We start from the raw sequence: 10,087 nt of genomic DNA, 5'->3' as shown, positions 1-10,087 counted from the left end.
TTTTTATTTTCTTTATTTTCTTTTTTTCTTTTCTGTTTTGGTGGGCTTCTTTGGCCTCTTTTCTTTTTGTAAAGTCCGAAGTCTCATCGCGACTTGTGGGGGAATCATAGTCTTCATCATCCTTTCCTCACTGGGACAATGTTCTAATAATGAAGATCATCACACTTTTATTGATTTACAACTCAAGAATTACAACTCAAAGCTAGAACAAGATATGACTCTATATGAATGCCTCCGGCGGTGTACCGGGATATGCAATGAATCAAGAGTGACATGTATGAAAATTATGAAGTTGGCCTTGCCACAAATACGATGTCAACTACATGATCATGCAAAGAGCAATATGACAATGATGGAGCGTGTCATAATAAACGGAACGGTGGAAAGTTGCATGGAAATATATCTCAGAATGGCTATGGAAATGCCATAATAGGTAGGTATGGTGGCTGTTTTGAGGAAGGTAAATAATGGGTGCATGATACCGGCGAAAGTTGCGCGATATAATAGAGACTAGCTAAGTGGAAGGATGAGTGTGCGTATATCCATGGACTCACATTAGTCATAAAGAACTCATACACTTATTACAAAAGTCCACTTAGCCCTCGAAGCAAAGTACTACTACGCATGCCCCTAGAGGGATAGATTGGTAGGAAAAGACCATCGCTCGTCCCCGACTGCCACTCATAAGGAAGACAATCAAAAGAGCACCTCATGCAACAAATTTTTCACACAACTTTTATCATACGTGCATGCTATGGGACTTGCCAACTTCAAACAAAAGTATTTATCAATTTCATAATTATCCACTAGCATGACCCTAACATTACTACCTTTATATCTCAAAACAATTATCAAGCAACAAATTGATCCTAGTGTTGAATGCTCTTTCTATGATAGTTTTTATAGTACCCAACATTGATGCTCATCATTCAATATAAGTGAAGCATGAGAGACTAGCAATTTCTTCAAAATTAATCCACCGCCATGCTCTAAAAGATATAAGTGAAGCACTAGAGCAAAAACTATCAAGCTCAAAAGATATAAGCGAAGCACATAGCATATTCTAATAAATTTCAATCAAGTAGGCTTCTCCAAAAAAGTGTGTACAGAAGATGATTGTGGTAGACTAAAAAGCAAAGACTAATATAATACACGACGCTCCAAGCAAAACACATATCATGTGGCGAATAAAAATATAGCTCCAAGTAAAGTTACCAACGAATGAAGAGGAAAGAGGGGATGCCTTCCCGGGGCATCCTCAAGCTTAGGCTTTTGGCTATTCTTGAATATCTTGGGGTGCCATAAGCATCCCTAATCTTACGCTCTTGCCACTCTTTATTCCATAGTCCATAAAAGCTTTACCCAAAACTTGAAAACTTCACAACACAAAACTCAACAGGAAATATTATAAGCTCCGTTAGTGAAAGAAAACAAAACCACCACATAAGGTACTGTAATGAACTCATTCTTTATTTATTTTGGTGTTAAACCTACTGTATTCCAAGTTCTCTATGGTTCATACCCTTACATACTTGCCATAGATGCATCAAAATAAGCAAACAACACACGAAAAACAGAATCTGTCAAAAACAGAATAGTCTGTAGCAATCTGTAACTAACGCAAACTTCTACAACTCTAAAAATCCTACCAAAATAGTACGTACTGGAAAATTTGTTTATTGATCAGAAGCAAAACGAATCAATGCAAAAGCACGTTTTTGTGATTTATTGATTTTTTTCACGTGAGCGCAAAGTTTCTGTTTTTCAGCAGAATCAAATCAACTATCAACATAGGTTATCCTATAGGTTCTATTTGGCACAAACACTAAATAAAACATGAAAACACATCTAAACAGAAACTAGATGCAAAATTTATTACTAAACAGAAACAAAAACAAAAAACACAAAGAAAATTGGGTTGCCTCCCAACTAGCGCTATCATTTAACGCCCCTAGCTAGGCATAAAAGCGAAGATAGATCTAAGTAGTGCCATCTTTGGCACTTGGTTCATAGGTAGCTCGCATGATAAATTCATAAGGTAATTTGACTTTCTTTCTTGTAAAGTGTTCCATGCCTTTCTTTAATGGAAATTGGAATCTAATATGTCCTTCATATCAATAATCGCATCAATCGTTCTAAGGAAAGGTCTACCAAGAATAATAGGGCAAGAAAGATTGCAATCTATATCAAGAACGATAAAATCAACGGGCACCAAATTTCTATTTGCAACAATGAGAACATCATTGATCTTTCCCATTGGCTTTTTAATGGTGGAATCCGCAAGGTGCAAATTTAAAGAGCAATCATCAAGATCATGGAAACCTAGAATATCGCATAAAGTTTTCGGAATCGTGGAAACACTAGCACCCAAATCACACAAAGCAAAACACTCATGATCTTTAATTCTAATCTTTATAGTAGGTTCCCACTAATCATTAAGTTTTCTAGGTATAGAAACTTCCAAATTAAGTTTTTCATCAAAAGATTGCATCAAGGCATCAACAATATGTTTGGTAAAAGCTTTATTCTGACTGCAAGCATGAGGAGAATTAACAAAGGATTGCAACAAGGAAATAAAACTTTCTAAAGAACAATTATCATAATCAAATTCCTTGAAATCTGAGATAGTGGGTTCAATACTATTTAAAGTCATGACCTCTCCAATCCCACTTTTACCAAATTTAGCATCAAGATCTAAAAACTCCAAATTATTGGGACGCCTTCTAAATAAAGTTGACTCATCTCCAGTCCCATTATTATCAAGATTCATATTGCAAAACAAAGATTTAATAGGGGACACATCAATGACTTTAAGATCTTCATCATTATTTTCATGGAATTTTTCTGGTTTGGTAGCCATCTTATTGACTAAGGTGGCTTGCTTATCGGAAATTTGGGCTATAGCCTTCTCAAGCCGGGTTATTTGAGAGTTCACACCATAGAATTCTTTATTCATATCATCAAGCTCCTTATTCATAAGACTTAAAAAATCTTTTTGTTCTTTAAACTCTTTTCTGAAGAAATTATTATGCTCAAGTTGCAAATTCATAAAGCTTCTAATATTTGACTCAATTTCTTCGAACCTCCTAAGAAGGAGGTCGGAACTCTTAGGCAAAGCCATAAGGACAAACAAGCACACAAGCAAACAGAAAAAGGCAAGCGAAAGAGAGAGGAGATCGGGAAAGAGAAGGCGAATAAAACGGCAAGGGTGAAGTGGGGGAGAGGCAAACGAGAGGCAAATGGAAAATAATGTAAATGCGAGGGAGATGAGTTTGTGATGGGTACTTAGTATGTCTTGACTTGACCGAAGACCTCCCCGGCAACGGCGCCAGAAATCCTTCTTGCTACATCTCGAGCTTGCGTTGGTTTTTCCTGAAGAGGAAAGGGTGATGCAGCACAGTAGCGTAAGTATTTCCCTTAGTTTTTGAGAACCAAGGTATCAATCCAGTAGGAGGCTCCTCACAAGTCCCACGAACCTACACAAACAAACAAACAACTCGCAACCAACGCGATAAAGGAGTTGTCAATCCCTTCACGGCCACTTGCGAAAGTGAGATCTGATAGAGATAGTATGATAAAATAAATATATTTTTGGTATTTTATAATATAGATGCAGAAAATAAAGATGCAAATAAAAGTAGATTGAAAGCTTATATGATAAAGGATAGACCCGGGGGCCATAGGTTTCACTAGTGGCTTCTCTCAAGATAGCATTAGTATTACGGTGGGTGAACAAATTATTGACGAGCAATTGATAGAAAAGAGAATAATTATGAGATTATCTAGGCATGATCATGTATATAGGCATCACGTCCGCAAGAAGTAGACCTACTCCTGCCTGCATCTACTACTATTACTCCACACATCGACCGCTATCCAGCATGCATCTAGAGTATTAAGTTCATAAGAACAGAGTAACGCATTAAGCAAGATGACATGATGTGGAGGGATAAACTCAAGAAATATGATATAAACCCCATCTTTTCATCCTCGATGGCAACAATACAATACGTGTCTTGCAACCCTTTCTGTCACTGGGTAAGAACACCCCAAGATTGAACCCAAAGCTAAGCACTTCTCCCATGGCAAGAAAGATCAATCTAGTAGGCCAAACCAAACCGATAATTCAAAGAGACTTGCAAAGATAACTCAATCATACATAAAAGAATTCAGAGAAGATTCAAATATTATTCATAGATAAACTTGATCATAAACCCACAATTCATCGAATCTCGACAAACACACCGCAAAAAGAGTTTACATCAAATAGATCTCCACAAGAGAGGGGGAGAACACTGTATTGAGATCCAAAAAGAGAGAAGCCATCTAGCTAATAACTATGGACCCGAAGGTCTACGGTAAACTACTCACAACTCATCGGAGGGGCTATGGTGTTGATGCAGAAGCCCTCCGTGGTGGATTCCCCCTCTGGCAGAACGCCGGCGACGGCTCCAAGATGGGATCTCGCGGATACAGAAGGTTACGGTGGCAGAAATATTTCTTTGGTGGCTCCCTGGATGTTTTCGTGGTATGTAGGCTTATATAGGAGGAAGAAGTACATCGGTGGCCTCCCGAGGGGCCCACGAGACAGGGGGCGCACCCAGGAGGGGTGGGTGCCCCCTCCTATCTCGTGTCCGCCTCGGCCGCTTCTTGGCTTGCACTCTAAGTTCTCCGGATCACGTTCGTTCCAAAAATCACGCTCCCGAAGGTTTCATTCCGTTTGGACTCCGTGTGATATTCCTTTTCTTCGAAATACTGAAATAGGCAAAAAAACAGCAATACGGGTTGGGCCTCCGGTTAGTAGGTTAGTCCCAAAAATGATATAAATGTGTAAAATAAAGCCCATGAACATCCAAAATAGGTAATATAATAGCATGGAACAATCAAAAATTATAGATACATTGGAGACGTATCAATGATCCTCATGAAAAATGCATTACTCTAACATCTAGTGCTCGACTCGCGCTGTTGCGGGCTCCTCTCCTGAGCCGGACTTAGATCCTGAGCTGGTAGTGGATATTGTCGGTGTCAAAACCGGTGGATCTCGGGTAGGGGGTCCCGAACTGTGCGTCTAAGGATAATGGTAACAGGAGGCAGGGGACACAATGTTTACCCAGGTTCGGGCCCTCTCTATGGAGGTAATACCCTACTTCCTGCTTGATTGATCTTGATGATATGAGTATTACAAGAGTTGATCTACCACGAGATCGTAGAGGCTAAACCCTAGAAGCTAGCCTATGATTATGATTGTTCTTGTCCTATGGACTAAACCCTCCGGTTTATATAGACACCAAAGGGGCTAGGGTTACACAGAGTCGGTTACAGAGAAGGTAATCTACATATCCGAATTGCCAAGCTTGCCTTCCACGCAAAGTAGAGTCCCACCCGGACACGGGACGAAGTCTTCAATCTTGTATCTTCGTAGTCCAACAGTCCGGTATAAGCATATAATCCAGTTGTCAGAGGACCCCTTAATCCAGGACTTCCTCAGTAGCCCTTAAACCAGGCTTCAATGACGATGAGCACGGCGCGCAGATGATACGTCTCCAATGTATCTATAATTTATGAAGCATTCATGCTATTTTATTATCTGTTTTGAATGATTATGGGCTTTATTATACATTTTTATATTACTTTTGGGACTAACCTATTAACCGGAGGCCGAGTCCATATTGTTGTTTTATTGCCTGTTTCAGTATTTCGAAGAAAAGGAATATCAATCGGAGTCCAAACAGAATGAAACCTTCGGCATCGTGATTTTTTGGAAGAATATCATCCGAGAGACTTGGAGTTCACATCAGAAGATCCTCGAGGGGGCCACGGGGGTGCCCCCCCCCACTGGGCGCCCCCCTGTCTTGTGGGCCCCTCGAGCACCCCCCGACCGACTTCTTTCGCCTATATAATCCCACGTACCCTAAAAACATCCACGGAGAAGTTAGATCGGGAGTTCTGCCGCCGCAACCTCTGTAGCCACCAAAAACCTCTCGGGAGCCCGTTCCGGCACATTGCTGGAGGGGGAACCCATCACCGGTGGCCATCTTCATCATCCCAGCGCTCTCCATGACGAGGAGGGAGTAGTTCACCCTCGGGGCTGAGGGTATGTACCAGTAGCTATGTGTTTGATCTCTCTCTCTCTCTCGTGTTCTCTCTCATGTTCTCTCTTGTGTTCCCTCTATGGCACGATCTTGATGTATCTCGAGCTTTGCTATTATAGTTGGATCTTATGATGTTTCTCCCCCTCTACTCTCTTGTAATGGATTGAGTTTTCCCTTTGAAGTTATCTTATCGGATTGAGTCTTTAATGATTTGAGAACACTTGATGTATGTCTTGTTGTGCTTATCTATGGTGACAATGGGATATCATGTGCCACTTGATGTATGTTTTGGTGACCAACTTGCGGGTTCTGCCCATGAACCTATGCATAGGGGTTGGCACACGTTTTCGTCTTGACTCTCCGGTAGAAACTTTGGGGCACTCTTTGAAGTACTTTGTGTTGGTTGAATAGATGAATCTGAGATTGTGTGATGCATATCATATAGTCATGCCCACGGATACTTGAGGTGACAATGGAGTATCTAGGTGACATTAGGGTTTTGGTTGATTTGTGTCGTAAGGTGTTATTCTAGTATGAACTCTTGAATAGATTGATCCGAAAGAATAACTTTGAGGTGGTTTCGTACCCTACCATAATATCTTCGTTTGTTCTCCGCTATTAGTGGCTTTGGAGTGACTCTTTGTTGCATGTTGAGGGATTGTTATATGATCTATCTATGTTATTATTGTTGAGAGAACTTGCACTAGTGAAAGTATGAACCTTAGGCCTTGTTTCCTAGCATTGCAATACCATTTACGCTCACTTTTATTGCTTGCTACCTTGCTGTTTTTATAATTTCAGATTACAAATACCTTTATCTACCATCCATATTGCACTTGTATCACCATCTCTTCGCTGAACTAGTGCACCTATACAATTTACCATTGTATTGGGTGTGTTGGGGACACAAGAGACTCTTTGTTATTTGGTTGCAGGGTTGTTTGAGAGAGACCATCTTCATCCTATGCCTCCCACAGATTGATAAACCTTAGGTCATCCACTTGAGGGAAATTTGCTACTGTTCTACAAACCTGTGCACTTGTAGGCCCAACAACGTCTACAAGAAGAAGGTTGTGTAGTAGACATCAAGCTCTTTTCTGGCGCTGTTGCCGGGGAGGTGAGTGCTTGAAGGTATATCTTTAGATCTTGCAATCAAATCTTTTTGTTTCTTGTTTTATCGCTAGTTTAGTTTATAAAAGAAAACTACAAAAAAATTGGAATTGAGTTCGTCTCATACGCTTCATCTTTTTAATATCTTTCCTGAGAATGATGGTAAGGAAAATTGTGCTCAAGTGCTAGAAGAAGAAATCTATAAAATGTTTGTCACTAAATCTTTGAATGATGAGCATGATTGCAATGTTGTTAGTATGAACTCTTTGAATATCCATAGTACTAATGATGATTGCACTATTCATGATGAAAATATCTCTCATAAGCATGTCAACTTTTGTGGAGTGCACGTTTGCATGAACACACCGAATAGAGAAGATATATATTGCAAGAGGCATAAGCATTTAGAAACTAAATTGTTGCAAGAAAAGTTAAATGGGAGTGCTGAAAATTTACATTTCCTTTGTCGTACTTGTGAACTTTGCAATGAACGTGGTCGTTTACATCTCTTATGCAAATTATTTCATGATCGAATCAGGTCTAAAAATTGTGATGATTTGATTTCCCTTGCACATTATAATGAACTTAGTTTGCTTTTGGGTTATGAAGAATTGAAACATTTAACTAAGGATCTTCCAGATTTTTCCCTTAAGAAATTCCTTGATATTGATCTAGAGAAGATTTATTTGTATTGTACGGTGAATTGCATTGAAAATCCTTATATTGGCAATTACCTAAAGAAAAGAAAAGAAATAGAAGATGAAGAGAATACTAATGAAAGGGAAGAGACTTCCCATTATCCTCCTATTATTTCTTATGATGAATCAGGTATCGAGGAGGAGCCTTCTATTCAACCAATCTCATCAATAAGAAGCTCAAAGAAGAGGGTTGAACCCACACATAATGTGAAGAATAAAAGGAAGAGAAGGAGCAGCATAGGTAAAAAGGTATCCCTCCCAAATGATGTTGCTCCTACTACCTATTGTGATGATGATAATTGCTATACTATTGGTGCTATCCATACTATTAATGATGAGAGTGATTATGCTTATGATATGAAAAGGCCCAAGCTTGGGGAAGCTATGTTTGATGAGGATGACATATTTGAGAATATATTTGCTGCAATTAATGTTTGTTCCAAGCTTGGGGATGCTGTGTTTAATGAAGATGATATTTTTAGCCTCCCAAGTTTTGATATGCAAAGTTGTTATGATGATAGCATGCCTCTTACCTATGATGGTTATATTGATGAAAGTGGGTTTGGAAGAGTGTCAACTTTTGGAAGTAGTGATCCCACTATTTTGGAGGATGTTGAATCTTATAATATTTATGAAAGTGGATTTGGAAGAGTGTCAACTTTATTTAGTAATGATTCCACTATCTTGGAAGAGGTTTCAATCGATTATGATGAGAACAAAGTTGCTACTTATGATGATTATTGTGATGAAACTTATGCTATAAAAAGTAGTGATGATTATATTTATAAAACTTGTCATGATTATGATTACCCTTTTTCTGAACATTACTCTTTTAATGTGATAACAATTTAAAGTATTCAAGTCTCTTATGATACTCCCACTATTCTGAATGAGAATAAATTTGCTTATGTGGAGAGTAGTAAATTTTCTATGCTAGTATATCATGAAAAGAATGCTTTAGGTGCTGGTTATATTGTTGAATTCATTCATGATGCTACTGAAAACTATTATTAGGATGGAACATATGCTTGTAGGAATTGCAATAATGTCAAGTTTCCTCTCTATGTGTTGAAAATTTTGAAGCTATGCTTGTTTTACCTTCCTATGCTAGTTGATTATTGTTCCCATAAGTTGTTTGCTCACAAAATCCCTATGCATAGGAAGTGGGTTAGGATTAAATGTGCTATTCATATGCTTCATGATGCTCCCATTATGTTTCAATTCTTATCTTTTATGTGAGCATCATTGCCATCATCATGCCTAGCTAGACAGGCATTAAAGAAAAGTGCTTTGGGAGACAACCCAAAATTTACCCTTAATGTTTTTGTGTTTCCACATGATTATGATAATGTATTAATCGTGTTTTATAGCTTTTGTTTCAATAAAGTGCCAAGTAGGACCTTTGGGAAGTCTTGGGTGAAGTCTTTATGATCTTGCTGTGAAAAACAGAAACTTTAGCGCTCACGAGATTAGCTGCCATTTTTTACTGGAGAGTGATTTTAGGTTGATTCTTTTTGCAGATGATTAATAGACGAATTCCTCAGGTACACAAATTTATTTTGTAATTTTCGGGATTCCAGAATTATACGTTTGATACAGATTACTATAGAATGGTCTGTTTTTTGACAGATTCTGTTTTCATTGTGTTGTTAGCGTATTTTGATGAATCTATGGCTAGTATGTAAGGGTATGAACCATAGAGAACTTGGAATACATTATATATTACACCAATACGAATAAAGAATGAGTTCATTACATTACCTTAAAGTGGTGGTTTGTTTTCTTGTACTAACGGAGCTTACGAGTTTTGTCTTACGTTTTGTGTGGTTGAAGTTTTCAAGTTTTGGGTAAAGATTCGATGGACTATGGAATAAGGAGTGGAAAGAGCCTAAGCTTGGTGATTCCCAAGGAACCCCAAGGTAATATTCAAGGAAAACCAAGAGCCTAAGCTTGGGGATGCCCCGGAAGGCATCCCCTCTTTCGTCTTCGTTCATCGGTAACTTTACTTGGAGCTATATTTTTATTCGCCACATGATATGTGTTTTGCTTGGAGCGTCATTTTATTTTGCTAGTATTTGTTTGCTTCCATTTATAATAATGTTTTTGCATCTATATTTTCAATAAAAATGTCAAGGATACCCTTTACCATGCTTATTTTGCTAGTATACATGTTGCTGTTTGAAA

The sequence above is a fragment of the Triticum dicoccoides genome, chromosome 1B (genome assembly GCF_002162155.2).
Source record: "Triticum dicoccoides isolate Atlit2015 ecotype Zavitan chromosome 1B, WEW_v2.0, whole genome shotgun sequence".
NCBI lineage: Eukaryota > Viridiplantae > Streptophyta > Magnoliopsida > Poales > Poaceae > Triticum > Triticum dicoccoides.
Note: the sequence above shows the minus strand (reverse complement) of the source record.